Below are 26,233 nucleotides of genomic sequence, written 5' to 3' on the forward strand. Positions count from 1 at the left end.
GACTCTGATAAGGGGACACAGCCACGGCCAGGCCTGCGCCCCTCTGACGGCAGAGACCCGTGCATTAACAACTCACTGGCTGGCTCACAGAGAAGGGAGGGGTGCGGTCATGGAGGAGGGCACCCCAAGAGTTAGGGGTCACAGCTGTGCACAGAGAACTTTGGTCTTTACGACCTCTAAGGCTGTTCTTGCATAGACCTGCCAGACCCCAGCCTTTTTTGGGGTTACCCTGGGAATACCGCTCGCGAGAACCGTCCCCTTCACCTGCACCTGAATAAGACACACGTGCAGGTTCTTCCGGAAGTCTCTCTGGCACTATTTCATTCGGTTTCCTTCTAGTCCTCACCCTGCCCCCCACCTTCCAGTGATTTCCACGCCAGGGCCCAGAGACAGATAGCACCTCTGCCAGGGACGGCCCTTCCGTCCGCCCCCCTGCTTTGTCAGACATTCTCCGATATGTCTGCGGTCTTACTCTTCCATATATACTCCAGGATAATTGTGTCCAGTTAAAAATCATACTAAATACTTGAGTTAATTGGGGAAGGAAATGTCACGGCCATGGTAATAAGCATTTCCAAACAGCATCACAGTCACAGAGGGCTCCTCATTCAAAACAACATTCTGCTGGACTTCCCTATCCCATAGTTTTCATGAGGTATTATATATTTTTGTTTTCTGGCCCCTTGGATTTCATTACATGGTCTAATTGGCTATTGCTAGCATGCATGAGAGTGTTTTCAAAAAGCATCTTCTCTGGGTAACTGGCCTCCATTCTATATGGTTTCATCAGTCGTAAAGGTTTTGGAGGGACGTTTTTGGTGATGGGGTGGGGGGCAAGGTTCCTGGTAGACAATATCTCTTATTGTTCTGTTTTCTGGTAGACCTCATCATTATTTCTTTTTCTTGTTTTACAGAATCACTTAAAACATTCCAAGCAATGTTATAGAACAGTACGTCGGGGAGAACAGTCTTGACTTTGACACAAATGACTTGACTGTCACTTCGGCTTCCGAGACGCATACTCTAGGAAGGGGAGGAAGAATCTTTTTATTGTAGCTTCTGAAGATCCTAAGTACGAGAGTTTAATGTCAGAAATACGTTGAATTTTCTCAAATGCCTTTTCAGCATCCACCAAGATGATCCTTTCTCTTCTGACCGTGGATGTGACGAACTGCATACAGAGCAGTGAGGGTCACGAACAATTTCAGTGCTGTTGACAAATACTGCCTGTGTGTCAACGCCCAGGAAAGGACCCAAAGGTGAAAGAAATCACCCTCATCGTCCATCAGTAAAACCTCCATGTCATGGGTCTTACACTTTTGAAACATCACAGAATTTATTTTTTTAAGTTTATTTATTTTGAGTGAGAGAGAGAGAGAGTGAGAGAGAGAATTCCAAGCAGGCTCCTAGCTGCCTGCACAGAGCCGGACGCGGGGCTCGAACTCATGAACTGTGAGATCGTGACCCAAGCCGAAGTCAACTGACAAGTCAGAGGCCTACCAACTGAACCACCCAGGAGCCCCAGAGAATTAATTTTTCTTATACTTTACCTGGAATTTGGGTTAAGTTCCTAATGAGATGGGCCTGCTTGCTTTGTTTTGTTTTTCATGTTTCACGGGTTTTGGTATCACAGTATGACAGATACCCTGTGTGTTGGGGGCTGTCCCCAAAGGGGGGGGGGGCTTTCCAGAGTCCCCAGGAGGAACAGACCCACCAGGGGTGCTTATTTATTGCCTGAGTGATCCTTGAAAGAAGAAGGGAGTCATCCAGAGAAAACATACTTTGAGGCTGATACCACTTGAGAAGTAGTTCATGAAACATTTTACAGTCATTTCCCCAGGGCTTTGTTCTTCCCAGTTTCGAAATTCTTAGGAGTACAAAAAGTTACGAGCCACTGAGAGCCCCCGCCTCGGTTTCCCTTTGGTGAGGGCCCAGCGGCTGCCGGGCGCCCTCACACGCAGCTCGGCACCGGGGCCCCACTCTGCCAAGGCCCCACGCCCACAGGCGGCGAGAGGGTGAGGATCTGAACCTTACCCTGCGGGCCTCGGGGCCCCCGCCCCCCAGCCCTGCCCGACGGGGGAGCCCCGCAAGGGGCCAGTTTCCGTGTCTTTTACTTACGTTTTCTCTGTGGCACCCGAGTCTCCCGCGGTCAGCCTTCGTCGGGGCCTGAGCGGCGCTGGTCCAGAGGTCTCGGCCAAGGATCTGTGAGGTGGTCTTTCCATCTGTTCACCTGTGGTTTCGATGCGTGGGGACAGGGGAGACATGCACAGAGGCCCGTGGCCCCCAGCATGGGGATTTGTCTGGCTCGATCTACGGCATTCCTGTGACCCTGGTCAGGCAGCTAAAGTTCACAGCAGTTTCTTGGCTCCCATCTGCTGCTGGACGTCCAGCTCGGGGGAAGCCAATCCCTGTTTCAAGGTGACGTGCAATTCTGCGATTTCTAGCAAACGACAGATGCCGGCCGTAGGAAAAATAAAGCATTGGGGACGAGCCCCTTCTCAGAGTGCTTGGCCGCCATCACATAGACTTCATTTTCTCTTCTCTGTTCTTTTGGCCAAATCCATTTCCCCCCACGGAGGAAGCTGCCGGAAGAATGGCAAGGAGCCTCTCCCAGGGGGTCACACTGAAGTGGCCTTCTCGGGAGGACCCGCAGCTGGGTTCGTCCCTCTTATCTGTCATCTGGGCTCCTTGAACGGCCAAGCGTCCGCCATGCCCACTCCAGAGCAAAGAGCTGGGTCCACTGTGGCCTGAGACAGTGATGTCCTCCAGATGTCCCCTGTCCCCAGCCAGGATTTGCCCGCTTAGGTCAAACCATTTAAGAGGAGGGAGAGCCAATGAATGTATTTCCTATTTTCTGCATTGTTTCCTGAGTCTTGTGGTAGTAAGAGAAAGTGAATCCACCCAGGCTGTGTGAGCTCCGCCTCTCCCCCGTCTGACTTTATTTATTTTTCTTCCTTCGTGCATTCTACCCGAAGTCGCTGATAGAGCCTAGCTGACTGCAGGGGCTCCACAGCGGGGGGCATGGGGAGGGTATCTCCAGTGTGGTAGAGACAGACAGACGAGGACAGAGAACCCCACTCATGCAGCCTCGCTTGCTCCCGGGGGGGGGGGGGCTCGGGGGCCCGGGGGGCCCAGCGCAGGCACGTCTCCTGCCTGACTCACAGCTGGCACCCAGGGGATGTTCACCTCGATCTCCAGGGGAGAGATGTCTCTGTTCCAGAAGACGAGGAAAGGGCCGGGATTTATGTCCTAAAAACAAAAATACCTGCTGGCAGCCGGAGAAGGACCAGGCCAGGGCTGGTGCGGACCAGCGTCCAACAGGGAGAAAGTCAGCGGGCTGCTGTCCAACCGCGACACAAATCATTGAGAAATGTCAGCGTCTTGTAGCAGCACGGGGGTCCGGGGCCAGCTCCTCTGCCGGCACCCTCACATTTTCCCCATTCTTTTGCAAAACAAAGACACTTGGTAACTGTATCGCACATCTTCAGCTCCGAGAACGTGGGACTGAAGAGAGACACTGCGTGTGCAATTAAGATAACCACAGCAGCAGGCAAGGTGGGACTTTTAGGCAACTCTGGTTTCCATTTTTTGGACTTGGTCACAGACCAAGTGTCTGGGCCATCGTGTTCCCCAAGTGGCTGTTCCCCTTGACAGATGACGGCCGCCACCCCCCCCAAGGTGCCCACCTTGGTCTGTGATTCCTCTTTGGGGTCTCGTAACTGGGGAAGATGGTCCCCACCCCTCACCGTCCCACCCTGGGCCTGCGCTCTGACTGCTTTGTGCCTGTTGTCTCCCAGACAGGTTGTTAACTTCCCCCGACATGGGCCGTGTCTCTGCAAGATGCAGAACTGCAAGTGAACCATCCTGGTTTTCTTCAGCAAATATGTATCAGTGAGCTGAGACAGAGTCACCAACACGGCTTTGAGCCCGTGCACGACACAGTCCCCGTTCCCGGGATAGGTTGGGGGACAGGGACAGCAGACCAGGAGATGAATCACAGGCTTCCAGCTTCTCTTGAGCAAGACCTGAACAAACACATTTTATTATTTTGTTTTTTGGAGCTGAGATGTTCCAGAACATTCCTTACAGTCTCACTTATCAAGTCTTTCCAGACAATGTGACTTTGGGTCAAGTTTTGCTTCTGTCCTGCCCTGACAGGGTAGCTTTGCAGGACACTACGTTGTGTTTGAGAATGTGTACGTACGGACGTCCAGCTGTCTTTAGCTCCCAGTCTCCCCCTGCTCCCTCCAGCCACCTCACCCTCCTCGGCCCCATGCACAGCCTCGCAGGGCAGAGCCCTCACTGCATTCAGATCCGCTCAAGAGAAGCCACGAGCAGGTGCCCCGGAGACGGATGAATCCATGCCTTCCTGGTTTGCAAACCACCATGACCCAACACTGACACGTGGTATCGTAACCGGTAGCTTAACCTACTTGTCTCTGTGGCTGGACGGCAAACCTTCCACAGGACAGACCAAATCACCCTCACCTTTATGTGTCCAGCACCAAGCATAAGACTGCAAACAGTCAGTGCTCAATAAATGTGAGCACCACATAACGGAAAAGCTCAGAAAGAATAACTGTTGCATCAGACCAGCTATTTGGAACCACCCACTGAGTGAGTCCTGCTGGAGATACATCCACGACCTTCAGATTTTCCTTCTTCAAAAGGAGGAAACACTGGTCATCTGTCCACCAACCTACTCAGGTGCCTACGGCCAAAAGGGCATCTGTTGGGTGTGACGTGCCCACGTCCCCGGTGAGGCCCACCTCCCCCCAGGCATGTATGTGCTAGTTCATAATTCACGGTTCCTAGAGCCTCTGGGAGCTTTGTGTGCGTGACCTTGAAGATGCAGTTATCAAATTGGCAGATGTGTAATCCAACTCCTAGAAAAGAAAGACCATCACCTTTTCCTCCACAGACTGGCCAGATTAAGTTACTAAGTCTAAACACAGGCAAACAAAAAAGGGGCTCTAATTTCTGTAAGGCTTTGGACTCAAGCCTGTCTCTGAAATCCGTAAGAATCACTTGTACCTGGAGGGTGCTGGAAGCCCTGACATACCCAGGGCCATGCTCCTGAGACCCCTTCTCAGACCTGCTGAGCCCCACTGGGCGGCCAGCTTGCTCAGGGAGTGGGGGCAGAGAGGGCCTGGAGTGGGGGGTGCCCAAGAGTTGTTCCCCTCTTCCAGTTACTATGGCAGGAACACCTCCTGAAAGTTCTGTTGGGTTTTTTTTAATGTTTATTTATTTTTGAGAGAGACAGAGAGAGAGAGAGAGAGAGAGAGAGAGAGAGAGAGAGAGGAGGAGGAGAGGAGAAGAGAGGGAGACAAAGAATCCAAAGCAGGTTCAGTACAGGGCCCGATGCGGGGCTCGAACTCACAAACCATGAGATCCGAGCCAAAGTTGGATGCCTAACCGACTGAGCCACCCAGGCACCCCCTGAAAGTTTTCACTGTAAGAAAAAACACAGGTGCAGCATTATTTACTATCAGCAAGAAACGGGAGCAACCTAAGCACCCAACGATGAATGAATGAGTGAATGAAAGAAACGTGGAATATACACACAATGGAATATTATTCAGCCATAAGAACAATGAAATCCTGCCATTTTTGATGGTGTGGGTGAGTCTTGAAGGCATTATCCTCAGTGAAATAAGTCAGAAAGAGAAAGACACATACAGTATGATCTCACTTATTTGCGGGATCTAAAACAAAAAACACCTCACAGATACGTAGAACGGATTGGTGGCCGCCAGAGGCCAGGGGTCAGGGGTGAGTAAAACGGGTGCAGGAAGTCAAAAGGTACAAAGCACACAAATCCCGGGGATGCCACGCACAGCATGGTGACTACAGCTAATAACACTGTCTTGAATATTTGACCGTGGCTAAGAGATAAGATCTTAAAAGTGTTCATCGCGCTAGAAGAAACAGTGTTGTAACTATTACCGTGGCTGATGTTAACCAGACGTATCGGGGAGACCATTTCACAATATCCACAAGTATCAAATCGCTGTGTCCTACACCTACAACTGATACAATGTTATATGTCGATGACGTCTCAACAAAAAGAAAAAAGGCCTACATCTGAAAGTCGTAAAAGTCAAATGAGATGATGTATGTAGGGTACCTGGACTGAAAATAAATGTATATTCCTACCTTAAAAACACACACGTGGCACAAATTTTACCATCTTGGTCATTTAAAAAATTTTTTTTAATCTTTATTTATTTTTGAGAGAGAGACAGCGTGTGAGCAGGGGAGGGGCAGAGAGAGAGGGAGACACAGAATCCGAAGCAGGCTCCAGACTCTGAGCGGTCAGCACAGAGCCTGATGTGGGGCTCGAACCCACGGACCACGAGATCATGACCTGAGCCGAAGTCGGACGCTTACCCCTCTGAGCCCCCCAGGCACCCCACATCTTTATTATCTTCAAGTGTACATCTCAACGGTGAATGGAATGTCCACGTTATTGTGCAACCGATCCCCAGAACTTTTTCATCTTGCAAAACTAAAACTCTGTTTCCATGAAACATTCCCCATTTTCCTCTTGCAAGGCTTCTGTCTCCATGCATCCGACTCCTCCAGGGACCTCATGTAAGTGGAACCCTGCATCATTTGTCTTTTTTGTGACTGGCTTGTTTCACTGAGTGTCGATGTCCCAGGTCCCTCCACGTTGTGGCGGGTGTCCGAACATCCTTCCTTTTAAGTTGTTCTACTGCAGGGGTAGACCACGAGGGGTTGATCCGCCCAGCCCTCCAAGAACATTTCGGCTGCTTCCTCCTCTTGACGCCTGTCATGAACGCGGGCACACACATCTCTCTTGAGAGACCCAGCTTTCCATCCTTTTGGGTGTATGCCCAGAACCAGGATAGTTCCATGTTTAACTTTTTACGGAACCTCCACGCTGTTTTCCGCAGTGGCTGCACCAGTCCGCGTTCCCACGCACACCACACGAGGGTTCCCCCTTCCCCACGTCCTCGCCAACACCTCACCTTTCTGTCCTGATGGGTGTGAGGGGATAGCTGTGGTTTGATTTGCACTTCTCTTGCGTTTAGGGACGTGAAGCACCTTTTCTTGTACGCGTTGGCCATTTGTAGATGATCTTCGGAGAAATGTCGATTCAAGTCCTTTGCCCTTTTTAAAAATCAGATTATCCGATTACAAATCAGATCACAAATTGTTAAGCTGTAGACATTCTTTACGCGTTCTGGATGTTAACAAACTTGCCAAGATCTTCTCCCATTCTGCAGCCAGCCGTTGTCACCCTGTCCATTAGGGTTGATAAGTCCCTTTGGTCTATTTTTGCTTTTGTTGCCTGTCTTCTGAAAATTTTCCCGAGAGGGCCCAGACTGTTCTTTCTGCAATAAAGTTCCAACCCCATGGTGGTGAACAAGTTATGGCAGTAGCCTGTGGCCATCACCTCTCTGAAAGACCTCCTCACTGCCGTCGACGTGCCTTCCCGCCCTGGGTGGACAAATCCTCATCACTCACTTTTCGAGTGAGTCTGGCACGCATTGGTATCTCTCTGTGGAGTCCTCCCCGGCCACATCCTTGAAGGAAAACCACTTGAAGCATCAGACATCTGCACCCCACTCTCCCCCCTAACATGATCGGACAGCACCTCCAACACCGCCTCGTCACGCGGCATTCCCTCAGTCACATGTCAGTCCCCACGCCCGCTGCTCCCAGGAAGGCAGGACCCCTGTGCACAGCATCCAGCTGTGGCCGTGCTAAGCCGTCACATTTGTTCCTTCTCTACGTCCACCCCCCCCCCCATCTCCAAACCAGCCGGAATCTTGCAGATGTCAGACACCCCTGAGAACACAGGTCAGGGAACGATTCTCTCTTCAAGATCACAGGCCCCTGAAGACTGGGGGAGAGGCACCACCGTGGGGTCAGAGCGCATAAATTCAATCCCAACCAGCCCCCAGCCAGCATACGGACTGGGCCTGATGGGTAATGACCCCTCTGAGACCCATACTCGGATCTAGAAAATGCGAGGAGTAGCCCCCACCCCAGTCGCTGGACTGTCGTGGGGGACTTCATGGCTGCTTCGGGCCCCTGTACTGTGCCTGACATGCAGGGAGTTCCTCAGTACTTGCTGAGCCATTAGAATACGTCCCCTCCACGCTGTGCCAATCGCCACACCGAGCCCAGTTGGCCATGTCTGCGCCAGTGGGCACCCAGGACGGTGTGGGGAACCTGGTACCGGAGAATCACCAGCTCGGAACGCAGTGATCTGGACAGTCTCAGCCAGGGATGCTCAGCTGCCCACCCTGGAAACAGCATCTTTTATCTCGTGAGGGGCAGCTAGGGGCCCTGTGGTCCAGCCCAGTGATGGCGTGACCGAGTGATGGGGGTGGGGGTGGCTGGGTCTGTGCTGGCCACGCCCCCAAGTGCCGTGTGCCTTAGACGGCCTCCTCACCTCTCCTCGGAGCAAAAGCTATGGGTCGTGTGTGCGTTAAGTCTCGCTCGGCTGCAGAATCACCGAAACACAATGTGCACCAGAGTGAGGGGTCAGATCCAGGCAGATGGTGAGCTTGCAACCCGGGGGCCCCCCAGCCTCAGCCCTGACCCAGGAAGGCCCCGGGGCCCCCCAGAGCTCCCTCCAAGGTAGCTATTCCGGGGTCGGCCGAGAGCCTCTAGTCCTCTGGGAGCCCCAGGCTGGTGCACCCGGGGGCGCGGTGGCTCAGGCTCGGGTCGGGGGGACGGAGCCCATGATGACCTCCACCCTCCCCTGACTGCAGCTCCCGGGGTTTCCATTACCTTCAGCCTTCCACTCAGCCACCTGCTCACGCCCCACGTGATGGGACAGCCCCCCTCAGCCCCATCCCACCCGGCGGTGCGCGCACCGGTCCCCATGGTCCACCTCCCCGCGTCACCCAGCCCTTGGGGGTGCGGAGGAGGCCTTAAGAGACCCTTTGCCCCCGGCCTCCCAGCCCACCCAGCAGCTCCCTTCTGATGAGGACACTACTGCATGTCCGTGTTTGGCTTTCAGTCACTTCATCTGCAACACGGGACCCCATGCTGCATTCAGTCCTTGGATGTGCTTGTTGGCACGCAGTGGGCAGGCTGGGAGACAGCACTCTTTCCTGTTTTATTGAAAGGTACCCAGCCACGACTCTCCCATTGGGGCCCAAGCACCCCAGGAACCAGGCTGGGTTCTTACTGACCCCCACACCCCCAAAGCCACTAAATAAAGCCTGGTGAGACACGGGCACTTCACTGAGTGTGTGTGTGTGTGTGTGTGTGTGTGTGTGGGTGGGTGTTGAGGCCAGAGGAGATGACATCGCACAGAGCACAGCATTTCACTCCACAAATCCCCCTGCAGACCAACGTGTGCCTCTACCCCCGAAGATCACCCCTGTTAGGACGCATTGTGCCAGGTGCCCTCTCTCTCTTTCTCCACCCTCTTCTTCTGCAGAGAGCGATTTAGGGGACACGGCCCCAGGAGCCCCCGGCCTGCAAACTGCCACTGGCTTGTAGAGCGGACAAGGCCCTCCCAAGACGAGGCTGACTCCACTCTCAGCAGCAAACTCAAGGCCCGCAGGCTGCCAGGAGTGTTCTCAGAAGCAGCCGGGGAAGGATAAATCACAAACGCTCTTTCCTGCCCCCGAGAAAATGTGGTTTTGGATCACGGACCCTGCACGAATCCCCACTATTGCATTTCTGCAACATGCAAACACGTCCCACGTACAAACCAGGGGCCTGGCTGTGGATCGGACCGGGCGGTCGTAACACACAACCAAGCCGTGGTCCCGAAGCTGCTCCCAGGGAAACGGGCAAGCAGGTGCCTGGAGGTCATTACTAGGGGCGCACCAGACATGGGGAGCTCGGGGTTCACCTGAAACACTGCAGGAGGACTGCCGGGGCCCCCAAGAAGGGGATGCCAGGCTGGGTACTGGAGGGAGGTGCGGAGATGGGGGCATGCTGGTGAGGGGAAGGCCGCACAGAGGCACCGAGAGCCAAGAGGCGACGCGCAGAGAGGCAGGTGCCTGGATCGCTCATCCACTCTGCCCCTCCTTTGGACCCCTGCCCCCTGCCGGTTCCTGCTGCAGTGCTGGGTGTGCAGCGAAAGGGCGAGACCCCTTCCCCGCCCTGGGGAGCTCATCTGGAGGATGCCTGGGGATCAGAAGAGCAGGGCCCGCAGCCACGAAGGGACCAGGGCAGCCCCACGGTGGGGCTGGCATAAAGGAGCCGGCATTCGACACACCCCAGGGTGCCACACACCATGAGGGGCACGTGACGCACATGTTCCACCAACCGCTTACGTGGTTAAATCAGACGTGGCCTGGGAAGGGGCCACTGGCCGCTGGTGTAAAGAAGGCCACCGCACTCCTGTCGGAAGAGCCCATACCCGGAACGCCGACAGGACCGGCTGCCGGCGAGGGTGTGGGGCGAGGGGGCCAGGAGGGACGCACCCGGGACCGCACGTGGAAGGCAGCCCGACGTTTCTCACCGAAGGAAACACTCTCGCCATGCACTCTGGCACGTGCACTCTTTAGCAGGCACCCACAGAAGTTGCATGCTTACATCCACACAAAAACCTGCACGCGGATGCTTCTGGCAGCTTTATTCATAACCGCCAAAACTTGGAAGCACCCAGGGTACCCTTAGGTAGCTGGACGCACGGACGGTGGTGCACCCGGACGATGCTAGAAAGAAATGCGCCATCGAGCCACGAGAGGCCACGAAGGAACCGGAAACACATGTTATCAAGTGAAAGAAGCCAGTCTGGAAAGCCTGCAGGCTGTATGATTCCAACTATGGGATCTTCTGGAAAGGGCAAAACTACAGAGACAGTAAAAAGATCAGTGGTGGCCAGGGGTCGGGGGTGGGGGGGAGAAGGGGAGGAGCAGGGGAGGCGCAGAGGATCTTGGGGCAGCGAAGGGACTCTACGACAGCACAGTGATGGCTCCGTGTCACTACACGCTTGTCCACGACCACAGAGTGCGCACCACCAGGAGTGAGCCCTCGTGTGCACTGTGGACTTTGGGTGACCGAGATGCGTCTGTGTGGGCTCATCCACCGTGACACGTGTACCCCCCACCTCTGGTGGGGTGCTGCTAACAGGACAGGGCGTGCCTGTGTGCAGGTGGGGGGTGGGGCGCAGGAAATCTCCCTACTTTCCCGCCATTCTGCTGTGAACAAAATTACACTGCTCTGAAAGAGTCAAGTCATAATAAAATATTAGTAAATTGCAATTCACAGCACGACTGCTCTGAAAGAGTCAAGTCATAATAAAATATTAATAAATGGCAATTCACAGCACGGAGGGATGGGAGATGTTCCACTATCGGGAATCATAGGCAATCACACACCAGTGTAATACAGACGGGGGGTGGGGGGGGGGGTGACCAAGAACACTGAATCTGCGTCCTTACTTACGCCACGTATTTGTAAAGGGGGTGTGGTTTCTTTAGGCTGGAAGAAGGTTCCCGGACTCCTACAGTAAAGAAGCTCCAAACCAGCAAAGTCTTGATAGTACAGACCCCGAGATTCCCCTTCTTCCCTGGCCCTGCAAGTTCAAAGGTTTAATCGCTGGGCATGAAGAGCCAAGAGATGCCCGGGAGAGGAGAGGGGCAACCTGCCCATTTCTGGTCCCGGGGACCCCGGTGTCCAGGCTGAACAGCACCTGGCCTGCTTCACCGAGTCCTGCCAACAGCAAGCTGCACAGGTGCGGGGGGCGGCGCGGGGGGCGAGGTCAGCCCTCACCCGGCAGCGTGAGCTGGCTGGGCCGCCCACGAGCAGAGGTCAAGGGCCTAGGAAATGCCACATATGCTGGGCCGGGCCTCTCCCCTCTCTCTCCGAGGAACTGCCCTGCTACATTTGGGGACCACCACCTTGGCTGAGCCAGAGACGCCCAAAGGAACAGCACGGCCCCAGAGCAGGAGCTGGGCCATATTTGACATAGAAGGGAAATCTTCGCTCCTAGACAGTCTGCTGAAGGCGCAGACAGCCTCGGTTCAATTCCTGCCTCTGCCCGCTGCTGGCTGGGTGCCCTTAGCTGAGCCACCAAAGCCCCTCAGTTTTCCCACCTGGGGAGTGGCAGTTAGAGACCCAACCGGACTGGGTTGTTTTCAGGATTAAAATAACACTACGGGCCAAGTGCTGTGGTCAGGGGGCGGGGTGGGCCAGAGCCTCAGCTGCGGGCACTCAGCGTCTCTGCCCGTCTGCTCTGCTCTGCGCACCCCTGCAGGGCAGAGTGCTTCTGCCATAGTCGCTTACCCCCGCTGCCAGTCTGGAGCGGGACACGGGAGCTCCTAAGACCCCTCTGCAGCCAGGTCTGGGTTGGGCGAAACCACCCGGTCCCCCCTGAATCTAGGTCACCCCAGCTACACCCTGTGAGTTTTCCAGAGCCCCCAGCTTTTCCCCCTCCCAGATCCTGAGGCCAGGCCCCGATGCATGCCTGACACTCTCCACCTTACAGAGGGTCCCAAAGGAGTTGGGAAATCCCAAGGACCGCCTTCCTCAGTGCACAGGAGCTTACTGAAGGGCAACTTTGTGCAGGAATGTCCCCAACGGGCATTTTTGAGGGGGGGTGGAGCGCAACATGGACCCCGGGCCAGGGTGGACCCTGGCCTGGCATCTCTGAGCACCCAAGGCCTGCACTCACCACATACCCACCCCCTCCGACCCCTCTGGGCCCTGCCGTGGCCCCATGGGCACCAGCCTCCACTCCAGTCCCACGAGCGTGTGCCCACGCTCCCTCTGCCCACGCCCGCCCTCAGGAGCCGGGAGCCGCCTCTGCCCTGCGCTCCTGGCCTCCCATTCAAGCCTCCCTGCTGTTTACTTGAACAGCCAGAAGACAGAAAGCCATGGCTCTGAGTCACCCGCTTTGCTCCACGGTCGGCTCTGATTCAGGCAGGAGGCCCACGGCGGGGACCAACCCGGCCGTTAACCTCCTGGTTTCTCTGTGTCGCGACAGCAGAAGGTATCTGTGGTTTCGGGTTGAGGATTAATGCACGGCTGGCTTGGCAGCCACGGCGTGTGGACGGGTGTGTGGACGGGAGGCAACCTGGAGCACGCACGCACACGCGCGGGGCTCTCCCTCCCCGAGCCTCGGGCCGCTTCACCGGCCGCGATGGAAACTTACAAATATTTCAGTCATGTTTCTGAAGAGGGTTTGGTCATCTGGCAAGTGTGGTCCCAGAACTTGCCAGAAGTATGCCTCAAGCGCAGCCCAGGGGTGAGAGAAGGCAGGCCTAGTGCAAATTAGATTATGGCTGAGGATCCGAAGGGGAACGTGAAACTAGGAGCCGGGGGCTGTGCCTGGGGACTCGCGGCTGGTGTCAGGTCCCCAGGGAGGTGGAGGTGTGATTCAGGCACTAGGGGCGGGGAGGGCTCTGCACAACCGGGCCTGCTGGTGGGGGGACGAACGCCCTGGCCCACCGGTGTCCCCTCCAGTCCCGAGTGCTCACGGGCCACCACAGAAGGCCAGGGGCTAAGGGGGAGTGGTTTTAACTTCTCATTCCGATCATCAGTGAGTACAAACGGCTCCACAAGGTAAGGGGGCTTCTGTCGTATTTCTCCTCCCAGTTTGGGTTAGGAGAACAGTCCGTGAGTTCGTTGTATTTCTTCCACTTACTTCTATACATCTGAAGTGGTTTGTGATTAAGAACATACATCCCCAAATACATGGAGACGAGTTTACAAAATAAAGACAAGTGAGGGTGTTGTTAGCCAATGGGGGGGTACCACTGGGGGGCAAGGACAAGGACAAGCGAATTCCTGAATTCCCGTCATCGCAGGAAACCCATACACAGCCCTGCTGCCCCAAACAAACTCGCAGTTCCTCCAGGGAGTCAGGCTGGGCCATATTCATACGTTCTGGAAAAGCGTATCAAATTAAACTACCATTAAAGGCACCGCATAAAAAGAACGGTCAGAGTCTTGAGCCGAGGGTTGCAGAAGACAGAAAAATAATTATTTTTTTCTTACGTGACTTCAGGTGGCACCAAACCTGTAATATTGAGAGGAGGGTCCAGCGAGGGTAACAACAGGCTGGTCCCTCAGGAGCGGGGCTTTGCAATGGGCACGCAGGGGAGGGGTCAGCAGAGTCCAGACCAATGACTCGCTTGTGCACACCCTCGACCCTGCCTTTATTTTTTTTTTATTTTTTTTTAACGTTTATTTTTGAGACAGAGAGAGACAGAGCATGAACGGGGGGAAGGTCAGAGAGAGAGGGAGACACAGAATCTGAAACAGGCTCCAGGCTCCGAGCCGTCAGCACAGAGCCCGACGCGGGGCTCGAACTCACGGACCACGAGATCGTGACCTGAGCCGAAGTCGGCCGCCTAACCGACTGAGCCACCCAGGTGCCCCTACCCTGCCTTTAAAAAGCACCGTTTTCTTGGAGTAAGACCCTGGCATTTGCAGAAAATTTGGGAAAGAAGGAAAGCCAATGAGAATAATAAGAAGGAAAGGAAGATCTCTGACTCCCGCTTTGGCCGAGAGGCATCCACTCTTGTGACAGACGCACCCATGCAAACGCACGCTCTGATTCTGCAACCTGGGGTCAGAGGATCTGCTCCACTAGGGGGCCATTTCCCTTGATGACCAAGTATTTGCTTACAAGACACAGTTTACTGGCTGTGTAGTGTTTCAGTGGATGGATAAACCACAATTTATTCACCCTTTCCCCAGGACATTTGAAGGATCTCACTAATATTAGCCAAGCTGATAGGAATCTCTTTGTTGCTGGTCAGATTTGACCATCGTTCGCTCAGGATAATGCCTAAAACCGGCCTTGCTTGTCTCAAAGGGCATTTCCAAATTTTAAATCTTCTCTTATCCATTGTCAAAATCTCTTCGCAAAGATTTTACAATTTACCTTCTCACTGTCAGAGACGAGATGGCCTGGTTCCTCACGCTTTCCTTAATACTGAGGGTTCTCATCTTTCCAATGTAATTAAAAAATGGTATCCTCCTGCTTATTTTCCATTTCTTGGATTATTGCTGAAGTTCAACACTTGTCATATGTTGACTGGACAACTGAACTTCTTCTTTTGTAAATTCGTATTATGACCCTTATTTTCCACTGGGGATTTTTCAGTTTATTTATTTATTTATTTATTTAGAGAGAGTGAGTGAGCGAGCACGAGTGAGGCAGGGGCAGAGAGAGAGGCAGAGAGAGAGAATCCCAAGCGGGTCAGCACAGAGCCCAACGTGGGGCTCTATCCCACGAATCGTGAGATCATGACCTGAGCCAGAATCAAGGGCCAGACACTTAATGGACTGAGCCACCCAGGTGCCCCATTTTCTTTTGGATTTTTAAGGGCTCTTTGTCTAGTAAGATTCACTGTACCATACATTGGTAAGTATTTCCTTCCTGGCTCATGAAAAGTTTCTGATTGTCGTAATTTTTTGATATATAAAATTTCTTTTTTTTTTTATTTTTTAAAAAAAAAATTTTTTTTTAACGTTTATTTTTTTTTGAGACAGAGAGAGACAGAGCATGAACAGGGGAGGAGAAGAGAGAGAGGGAGACACAGAATCTGAAACAGGCTCCAGGCTCTGAGCTGTCAACACAGAGCCCGACGCGGGGCTTGAACTCACAGACCGTGAGATCATGACCTGAGCCGAAGTCGGACGCTTAACCGACCAAGCCACCCAGGCGCCCCGATGATATATAAAATTTCAAATTTTAATTTAGTCTGTTATTTTTTCCTTCGTATCTTGCGCTTTGCCACGCTTGGAACGATCAGCTTCAGGAAGCAGAGGCCGTGAGGGGTCCCCAATAGTAAGTGTCACTTAGGTCCCCTGAATGTTCACTGTTGGCTTCTGTGGGACGGCGACCTGGGTGTCCCCACCGCACTCCGTCTGTGGCCACACGCTGCAGGTAATGGATGCCGCACGAAGCATGGGGCGTCGATGGGGTAAAGTGAATGCATCCCCTTGGGTTCACCAGGAAGCCTGATTTCCTATTAGCTTCGACAGCAGATGCGGCCAGGGAGTTAGCTGAGTGGGTGGACATCGGGACACCGAGGCCTGACCTGCTTTGGGGACAGTAAGAAGGGCAGGTGAGTGGGAAGGAGGGGGCACTCTGTGTGCTGCTCACCCAGGGGCACCAAATTTGGTTCACGTCACCTGGATGGTATGTCTGAAAACCAACTGCACAATCAAGGGCCAGAGACCCTCCGCTTTGTGCCCTGTCCTGACCGGAGCGCGGGCCCCAGTGTCCCGAGGCTCGCAGTGCATGTGGATATGCCCGAGGCTCCTGTTCAGGTACTCGGAAGCAGGAGAGAGGAGAGCAGAGGGTCTGGGTGCACAGCGAGGGTGCGTAACCCGCTGACAGATCAGAGTGTGGCCCCTCTGCAGCCGGGAACCCACGTGGGGCTGACGGATGGGGGCCCCGACATAACATGTGCCGCTCGAGGTGACCCAGGCTCCCGGCAGGACAGGTGCACAACCAGGGGTGCGGACAACCAGGTCCCCTCCTGCTGTCTCTCCCTGGAGCCCTCCTTGTCAGCACATGGGGACTCTCTGTCTCTCTCCCTCCCTCCCTGGTGGCCGTCCCTCTAGTGGGGCAGGGGACCGGGAATGGACAGACAGCACCGTCCTTTGCTCTGGGCAACCCCACTCTCCTGGGAAGGTTCTCTGGGACCTGCTCCCAGTTCTGAGCCCTTCTGCCTGGATTCCCTAGACGCTAACAATGCATGAGCCCAACACGATCTTTATGGTTTCTGTGAGTGTCTCAAAGTGCTGACTGTGCAACACCATGAAGGTGAGAGTGTTTAAAAAAGAAACGGAGCTGGATCGTGGCCACGGAAGCCCCGGGAAAGCCACTGTGCCGCCCCCTCCCTCCGGCGTGGGTCCCGAGGGCACAGGAGGCTCAGGAGACACAGCAAGGTGGACGGATCAGGGGAGGAAGGAGAGGAAACACCATCCCATTGGCCGGAATGACCTCGTGCCACCGTCCTGCCTGCACCGTGTCTGGGGACAGCACAAGAGCACACGCGCCACCCTTTGTTCTATTCCCAGCCCCGGGGGGAGAGGGATTCGCTGAGAGGAGCAGCCCTGAGCCGCAGGCCCCGCTTTTCAGGAATCATCATGTCCCTGGTGGCAGCATTGACCTCCCCAGGGTCTCTCTGAGCCTGAAATGGTCTGACCCATCGCCAGGCCTGGGGTTTTGGGGAGACCACTGCTGGATGGGTCAAAATGTCCATGGACCACCCCTCCCGCCCCACTACACATGGGGAAAACGCCCCCTGCTTTCGGCTGGGTGCACTGCAAACGATGCACAAGCTGGGGCCACCCCTTCCCCATCCGTCACCCCCAAAAGTGTGAGAAGACTCAGTCCATGGAGGGGCTTCCAGAGAGATAACTGACGGGCCACCAAAACCAAAGGGTGGGCAACGAAATGTCAAGTATGTTATCAGAGTTCTTGGACGTATTTTTTTTTTTTTTTTTTTTAGAACCACATTAGGAAATAGATTTCCAAAGAGAAAAAGAAACATTTTCAGGCAGGGATAACTTGAAGGGAAGGATAATGGGATAAGCACAGAATCACGTGAATAAACCGAACAGCGCCTCTGGAAAGGGGCGAGAAGCTGAAGGTTTAACACCTCCCCCCCGTCGGCCCCACTGCAGTCCTCCTTGTTACCAAAGAGACCCACGGTCTGTGTCACAGGATATTTTGGGGTTTGTAAAATACACATAATTGACATTTATCGTTTTGGCCATTTTAAAGTATAAAGTCCAGTGGAATTAAGCGCACAGCCCTCACCCTGTTGTGCAAGCATCATCACTATCTATTTCTAGAACTTTTTCATCACCCCGAACAGAAATCCCACAGCCGTTAAGCAATTCTGTCCCAGGCCCCCTCCTCCGGGCCCTGGAAGCCACAGATGCACTTTTGCCCATTCCGGATTTTTCGTCCAGATGGAATCCTACCACACTCGGTCTCCTGCGCGTGACTTCTGAGACTCAGCGTCGCGTTTCCAGTGTCCGTCCGTGTGACAGCAGGTGCCGGCGTCTCGCTCCTTCTTACGGCTGAACAACATCCCACCGTGGGGCTAGCCCGCATTTTGCTGACCCCGCAGCCGGCAGACGCCCGTGCTGTTTTCACCTTGCGGCTCTCGCGAGCAGCGCTGCAATGAACACACAGCCGCACGTTTTTCGGTGGAGACCCTGCTTTCGATTTTTGGGGGGCGTACAGCCAGCGGGGAGTGGCCTGGTCACACTGACTCACAGAATACTGACAGCTGCAGGGCATCAGAAACTCACTCCCCCATTCGCATAGAGGGAAACTGAGTCCCAGAGAGGCGACGCCTTACCCAGGCCACGCACAACCGCGGGCTGAGAGCGGGAGCGTCCACCCCACGTGCAGCTTCAGCAAAGTCTCGTTGATCCCCTAGACCCAAGACAGTGGGTTTGCCCAACAGATTAACTCGGGGACCCAGCCGGCTCCTACAGAGGCCACAGACTGTGGTTTCCGCCTAATTAAAATTTCCCCAAACAGAAAAATGCCACGCAGGAGGAGTTTACTAAGGGAAAGTACTCCATACGGTGTCTTCTGGGAACAGTGACTTCAATAAATCGCAAAACCCACCGTGGAGAGTCACGCTGGTTACACGGAGCCACGGGCGCTGGAAAGCCCTCCCAGTGCGCGGGTTATTGGTTCCCGTCGCCCAGGATCACGCAGGGGAAAGCAGGGGACCCAGAAAGGCACCCCAGCCTCGCCCTCTGTCTGTGCACACTGCCCTTCCCCTCGTGCTGCCTGGAAAAAGGAACATTATGTAACTAGCAGTAACCGAGATTTGCTGCATCTTTCAAAAAAGAAACGTACACCACAAGAGATGGGTTTGGAGAATCTGCACACGGCCACTGACAGTGGCCGGGCACTTTCCTGACGCCCCTTGGAACAAAGTAAGAGGCGAAAACACTTGTAAAGTCACTGTGGCCTGGGTGGCCTGCTGCCTGGGGCGTGGAGGCAGAAGAATTGAGGTGGCCTTGCTGGGTGTGAATGAAGCGTCCTTTTTCCGGGAAGGCGGGCAGCGTGTTTATTCTGATAAAGCATTTTCCGCTCCCTCCCGAGGGGCCCGGAGGGAAGAAGTGATCCGTGTGCCTCCAGCAAGCAGCACAGGGGGAGGCATCGCGGCACCCAAGCCCGGGCCTTGCGTTTTCTCATCAAGGGGCCTCCACCCGCTCGGTTGCCCCGTCACCTTTTCCCTTTAATAAATCGTGACACGCTGGATTCACGTGTGTGGAGCCTTCGGAGACCCACGAGGAGAGCAGATGGCTCAACGATGAAATTGTAGGAAAGCGCCCATTTCTGAAATGTCACTAGACAAAAGTGGGTGCAGCATAAGAGCTATCCTGAGATGAGCCAGCAGGTACATACATCACGGCCCTCACTTTATGCCTACTGAAGTGGAAGAGGATCCCTATCCTCAAAAAGGAGTCCACAGGGGAGCTTTGGAATTGGCAGTAATTTAACATCCAGCACAATCGCCTTAAGTTAATTCTTCCCTCCGAGTGTTTCACCGTACGGACCCTTCCTCACACCTCAGCAACTCCACGGGAGATGAGCTCTGTGCGCACGGAGATCCGCCTCGGCCCTACCGACGATGCCACAAAACACCAGTGTGCGCTCGTGGGGTCACCACACGGTCCCCGGGGGGTTTGGGGTGGCTGAAGCCACTCAGGTTGCACGAGAGAAAAAAAATAATAAAACCGGGATACATCAGGTTTCCTGGGGTCCAGATCTCTGGCACACTTCTGTTCTAGGATCAGTGGAGCAGCTTTCTTAGGAAATAGTGACGATGGGCAATTGAGGACAGGGAGTCACCGAGCCCTGGCGGGCGCGGGGGGTGCTGGGTGGACCTCGCTCATGAGCTGCACCAAACTTCCCAGACCCACAGCCGCCCAATCCCGGCGTGTTTCCTCGCCATGTGGGGTTGTGCTGTCTCTGGAACCTGACGATGGGCTTTCTGTTCACCCTTTATCGCTTATCATAATATGAAAATGTACGTGGGCTTCGGATAACAGTAATAACAACACAGAGGAGCCCTCAGCTAAAGAAGACAAGAAGGAAAGCTGGGTGTAGGGGTGGGTGGTGAAGGGCACGGCTGGGGAGGAAATGCTCACCAGGCAGGAAAAAATGTGCAAAGGATCAAATCCTTCTCTCTGGGTTTCCCACCCACGCACGCAGACATCACGAAAGAGAGGAAAATCAGTTTTGATTATAGTTAGGGACCCATTTCTATATGGTTCGCGTTTGCGAACGGTTTAAATTCGGGAAAACCCGTTTTTGGTGAGGATGCTGTCGGTCTGTGGGGCTCAGTGACGTGAAGGCAACACGTCTCAATTGGAGACAGAAAATCACGCCTTCGCCTCCCTCCTTTCCCTCCCAATTTGCAGCAAATCAGGCATTTAAATCCCAGAGAAACGACAGACACCTCACAGGCGGTCTCGTAAGAACGGGATTCTCGGTCCACGCAGCCTCCTGGAAGTCAGCGCAGGACCTCCCAACCCCGCAGGCCAGCCTGCCTTCGGTCCTTGCACTGAGCCAGACGTCTCTGGCTGACAGGCACTCTGCACCCCCGGGTCCGAAAAGTCAAACAACGCAAGTGGCTTTTGGTTTCTGATCCCCCTGCACACCCTTCACGAGCCAAATCTACTTTAAGAACCGAGATGAAGGAAAGGAAATAGCAGTTTGATCTTTTATTTCTAGAGCTCTCGTTTGAAGGAAGACGCTGCCTGCTTGCATTTTGACTTCCAGAACGTTAAATCAAAGTAGAACACACAAAGAAATCCACCGTGGCAGTAGACAGAGTCAGAGACTGTAAACTATGGGCCTGTGTTTTCTTTTAGGGAGTTTGTTTATTTTACAAGCTGTCCCTTCTGGAGCCCCCACTTGCCACGGAAGCAGGGGAAAAAAAAAAAAAAAAAGAAAGAAAAGAAAAAAAAAGATCTCTTGAATCTCTTAAGAGACATGCTCAGAGTAAGAGAAAAGAGCGTGGCATTTTGTTTGCTTAGCAGTAGTAAAACAGCATTAACAACAAAAATGTGGGCATTTTTTTTTCCTCCAGGAGGAAACCAGCTAAAGTTTCCCTTCCCGATTCCTCCCTCCTCGAAGCAAAAGGCTAAAAACCTGCCCTAAGTTGTTCTGTGCTGAGTGGCCCTGTCTGGTGCTCGGGAAAGTCTCAGGGTGGGACCACAGACCTCGGCTACGGGGTTGGGATTTGATGTCTGGTCACCACCAAAGGGTTAATGGAAACCAAGGTTTCTGCCCAAATCTTTCCTGAGTCAGTCACACACCAGATCTCCACGTTCAGAAAAACAAATGTGAACTCTCTCTGTCAAAAACGAAACAGTGGGACATACAAATCTAATGCCAGACAACATAACTAAATTTACCATTCCCCCCCCCCCCCAATGATGCTGATGACTATTTTTTTAAAGGCCGAATGTGAGCTAAAAAGAAAAAGTATTTTCCAGTAACTGAAAGCTCTTTGGGTTACCCTTCGTTTCACTGATGGGGAAATTGTGATCGAAAGAGAGGGGGATGTGCCAATTTTAAAGGTATTGGTCTTAGGAGTTGAGAAGTAAAGTTACGATTCTATAGAGGAGGTCACGAGAAGCCGGGTCATCTCCATTCCCCACCCCCCACCCCGGTCAAGTAACAGAAGAAAGCGTATCGGGATGGGAAACTGGGTTCTAAGCACCAAGTGTCCACAGACCCCACGCGCTGAGCTCCCTCAACCACGGGCTTCGTACACATAATCGCAGGTGTCTGTTACTCTGAACCATCGAGCTGTACGAAAAGCAATACCGATATTCGAAGCAGGCAAAACACTGTTTTGGTTCAAAACGACTCTATATTCAATTAACCATTAGAAGTTTCCTCGTGCCGGAATTAGGCTGCCTGCTGGCTTTCCCAGTTTCTGACTCAAGTCTCCTAGAGCAAGACCACCCTTAGTAGTCACTGAAGAAAAATCCCATTGTGACCTAGTTTACATCAGCATGAAAATCACATCGTTAATGTCGCTGTATCGCATTCCAAAACAAACATTAAATTAAGGCACATTTAATATAACTAAATTGCGTTCAAAGGTTTACCACTGAACCAAACACAAAATATGTTCCTAGAACAAACAAATATTACTTTAAAACAACCATGACTGAGTTTAGGGTTTGATCTCTCCCTCTCCTTTTCCCTCTCTCTCTCTCTCTCTCTCTCTCTTTTTCCTCTTCCTCTGTGTATGGCTCTAAATACTAAAACTTTAATCTCTACACCTCTTGGTGAATAATTTTTACAAATCGCGGGCTTTAGAATTATGTGTGTGTTTCACGCATGTCAGTGTAGATTTAGTATCTTAGTATCTTAGTATTTAGTATATTAGTATCAAGCTGGGTCTGTTTGGGGTAAATATTTCATAAAATTTATTTGAAAAATATTTTGTTTCTGAGGATAGGAATAAATACTGGGATTGATTGGTATTTCTCCTCTCAGATTTTCCGGGATTCCACTCTAAGAATTACAAGGAACCGCTTTCAACTCTACATTGGAAACACACAGGGATTCTACACATTCTGAAAACAAGTACAACAGGCAAATGACATCAAGAAAAAAAATGGGCTCAAACCACATTTTTAGTTTCTCACCCCAAGACGAGGCATAATAATTCCTTCTATAATGTGCTTCTTTGGATATATGAAAAATTTTAAATTCTTGTGGAATATCTTCCCTTGAAACTTTTCATTCTGAGGTAACTGTAGATTCACATGAAGTTGTAAGAAATAATACAGAGAAATTCTCTTATACTCTTTACTTAAGTTTCCCCCAACGGTAACATCTTGCAAAACTATAATGTAATATCACAACCGGGAAATTGACGCTAATACAATTTCCACGACTTAACTCACATTTCACCAGTTTTACGTGCACTTGTGCGTGCGTGGGGGCGTGCGTTTCATTCCATACAACTTTATCACACGTGGACACTCAGGTGACCATGCGGAGTATCTTTTTAAAGAGTTTCTGTTTGCAGTATTCCATCTGGCCTTTACTTTTGAATGCATCCTGTCTGTATCTCTTAGGTTAGATTCTCCTTCTCCTTTATGGCTGCTTCTTGGCTACAGTAACTCACTCACCTCTTCTTTGAGTTTTATTGCCTCATTCGTGAACTCTTCGCTGGCGGAGAACTTTGTATTTGGTTTGCTTTCTGCAACACATTTATCCTTTCCCAGGAAGAGACACATACATAAACAGACATTCCAGCATGCATTCACGGAGTTTTTAAAGACACCAGTGAGAATAGATTAATATAAATACTAAGCTTAAAAACTGTCATAAAAGTTCAGCCTTTAAAATTGGCTTATTAAAATATTTGTTTTTTTTTTAAGCCCAGATTTAAACTAAACTTATGAGTTATAGTGCTCTGCTCAGAGAGAGTTTACGTTATGGTCTTTTTGCCAGGCTAGAGGAATCTGGCATCTGTAATGTCCGTCCGGAATAGAGTGGAACAGGGAAGATGGAAACTCCGTTCTTTCGGGCTCAAGACTTGTCTGAAAACAGTATGGTTGTCAGAAAACTTCAATAAAATACTATATTTCAAACGACCTCAAGCAGCCGCTCTCAAAGCCCCATCCCACCAGCCCCCGCTCCGGCCAGATGCATCAGGCAAGGTTGAAAGCGTAGCTTCAGATACTTAGACAATACCCACATCTCGGAGGTCAGCTCCCTATACTGCGTCTTACTGACGGCTATTTTATAACAAAACATCACTTCTATTTCTGGGAGCTCAGTCTTTCGGTCCACTTCTTCTGATCAATCAAAAGCTCTCCTGGGATTCTGCACATACATTCTCCACGGGGAATTAATTTTGAGATCGGTTAGCATTCCAAATAGAGCAGTTAACAAACACCTCCAAGAAGGAAGTGCCCAAGAGGGAGGAACAGGCTTGCACACTTTTCAGATGGTGAGAGGGTCATACCCTGTTCTGCAAAGTGAGTACAAGTTCTCGGGGGGCAGGGAGCAGGGATAAAAAGTAGTTTGTTGAGTACAGTAACCTACTGAAAATCTGCGTATTGCACGAGTTAGGGAAGATGTTTTCTTTAATGACAAAGCAGAGAATAGGAAAAATGTCTGCTAATCGTCCCCTTCCTCCAAGCCAGGTGCCTCTGACCCTGCTTCTAATGAGAATACTAAAAATTTCTTTTGAGTTTTGTCCGATTCGATGAACCCAGCTGACCGTCCAAAGACACCTGATTTATTGTGTATTCGTGTGTTTAAATACCAGGCCAAAGAAGAAAGCGAGGGTAAATATTAGCACCAGCTGAACCCTCCACCATTTTCTGTGCTTCTCTTTATATCAAAGGACAATTTAGGCTTTTTATGGTTGCTGCTGTTCGTCCGGACACATGTGAAAGCATCTCATGTTAAGACATTAAAATCACACGCGATTTACTGAAAAGTCTAGAAACTGTTTGCTGATATAGATAACTAACACCCTGTCAGTTAAAAAGGTTACAAATAAATAACAAATGTCATTTAGCAACATTTTCAGGAAATCAAACCAATCATGATTGTATTTCTATTCACAGACAGTGTGATAAAAACAAACAAAAAATACAAAAACGCTTGCCTAACGAGTCTGATTAAGTAAAAACAAGGTGTATCTATAATTATTAGCGTATCAAAAATTTACACATGTCCCTTCTCTTCTCGTAGAGCGTGGTTATCTCCCTACAGAAACTGGTTTACTAGAATTAGCCTGTTACAGCCAAGTATATAAAAATAAAAATACATGGGCCCCCACGTGATCATTTGCTCTCTAGCTGAATGTGTTATCTGTTATATTTTAAGCATTTTTCCCCCAAAAAATCAACACTTTTAATGAATAAGGTGCTGCCTTTGATTTTTATATAATCGTTACTTGTGATCTATGTCTGATTCTCTAAGTTGGAGGAATGTAATTATTTTTAAATGAATTTTAAATGATTTTACTAAATTTTTCATTAAGGTAATGTCTCCTGGAATATGCTTTCAATAATTTTCTGGAGGGAAGTCTTAATGATAATTCTGTTGACATTTCCCTTAAACAAAGCTATGCATGTATGTTTAACAACGATGACATTCCTCATCTGTTTGTCCTTTCTTCAGATGTGATGTAAACCGTGGATGGTATAAAGGGTAAATGGAATTAACTAATGGAAGCTCATAATTTAGGCAGCAAAACCCAGAATTAATGTATTAACCCCCTGTAGCATTTTACTGCTCAGCCAATCCAAACTTTCTTCCCTAGAAAAATATGTGATTGAGAAACTTTCCATCTGTTTTTGACAAAGATACGAGAAGATGCCCGTGTTATTCTCCACTAAAAATCCTTTTTTAAAAAACCTATAAAACAATCGTTATCTTAGGGGGCTGTTTCAGCAAAAGAATTTTCAGTGGCACAGAAATAAGAACTTTTTAAAAATCCACCTGTGCTGGATGGGCCTTGCGTGGCCACAGCAAAAACATTTGGAGATATTAGAGACCCACATAAAAAAAGAAATAGATATGTTTGGGAGCACGGGCGGGGGCACGCTCAGGATTAATCTAAATTCCTTCTGTGTGAAGCAGAGACTTAGAAAAACACTGCGAGATGAACAATGAACACGAAACCGAAGCATACGAGGTAGTGAGGATTTCTACCCTCCCCTCCCCCAATATATCTTGCACCCTCCCATTGCCCAAGAGGGTCCTTTGGAAGGGAGATGCCCACCGGCCTCACCGAGCCTTCTGGAAAGGACGGCGCCTCCGGAGTTAAGCTGGTCTAAAGGGACTTCCAAGGTGTCTCCTGAAAGGGAGCCGGTGCAGGGCGCCCTGAGCGCTCTTCCGGAGCAAACCAGAATTTCCAAGGCTCTGGGCGGCTGCGTCCCCTCCGCCTCCTCCCGCGCGGGGCCTGGCCCGCCCCGCCTGTCCCTTCCCGCAACCCCGCTTCCCAGCCCGGCCCCGTCGCGCGACGCTGCGAGGCCGGGACGCAGCGCGGGCAGAGCCCCGTCCCGGACTCTCCAGGTTCAAGGCTGGAACCAGAGGCTCCCGGCTCCACCTGCCTGCGGGCCACGGGGTTCCGACCCCCCCCCCCGGCCCCCCGCCCGCCACCGCCTCGTCCAGGGCCGCCCCCGGCCCAGGCGCTGCGGTCTCGGCGCCCCGGTCCCGGCCCTGTCCCCCGCGCTCCCGGGCAGGGCCGCCCCGGGCTGTCCCGCCGCAGCGGCCCCGGAGCCGCCGGCGCAGGACAGC

The 26,233-nt window shown here is 51.9% G+C and overlaps 1 protein-coding gene across 2 annotated transcripts in view; it reads right to left on the reverse strand.

Moving 5' to 3' along the window:
• TWIST2 (twist family bHLH transcription factor 2) overlaps positions 1-26,233 on the reverse strand; it is a 50,421-nt gene that overhangs the window by 22,866 nt on the left and 1,322 nt on the right. The window contains exon 2 of one of the 2 annotated variants that reach the window (XM_078450677.2): positions 6,059-7,134. The exons of the other annotated variant lie outside the window; for it this stretch is intronic. The gene's annotated coding sequence lies outside the window, so the exon portion shown is untranslated. Of the gene's footprint in view, positions 1-6,058; positions 7,135-26,233 lie in introns of those variants that run through there. 2 annotated transcript variants of the gene reach the window in all.

The sequence above is a fragment of the Panthera onca genome, chromosome C1 (assembly GCF_046562875.1).
Source record: "Panthera onca isolate mPanOnc1 chromosome C1, mPanOnc1 haplotype 2, whole genome shotgun sequence".
Classification (NCBI taxonomy): Eukaryota; Metazoa; Chordata; class Mammalia; order Carnivora; family Felidae; genus Panthera; species Panthera onca.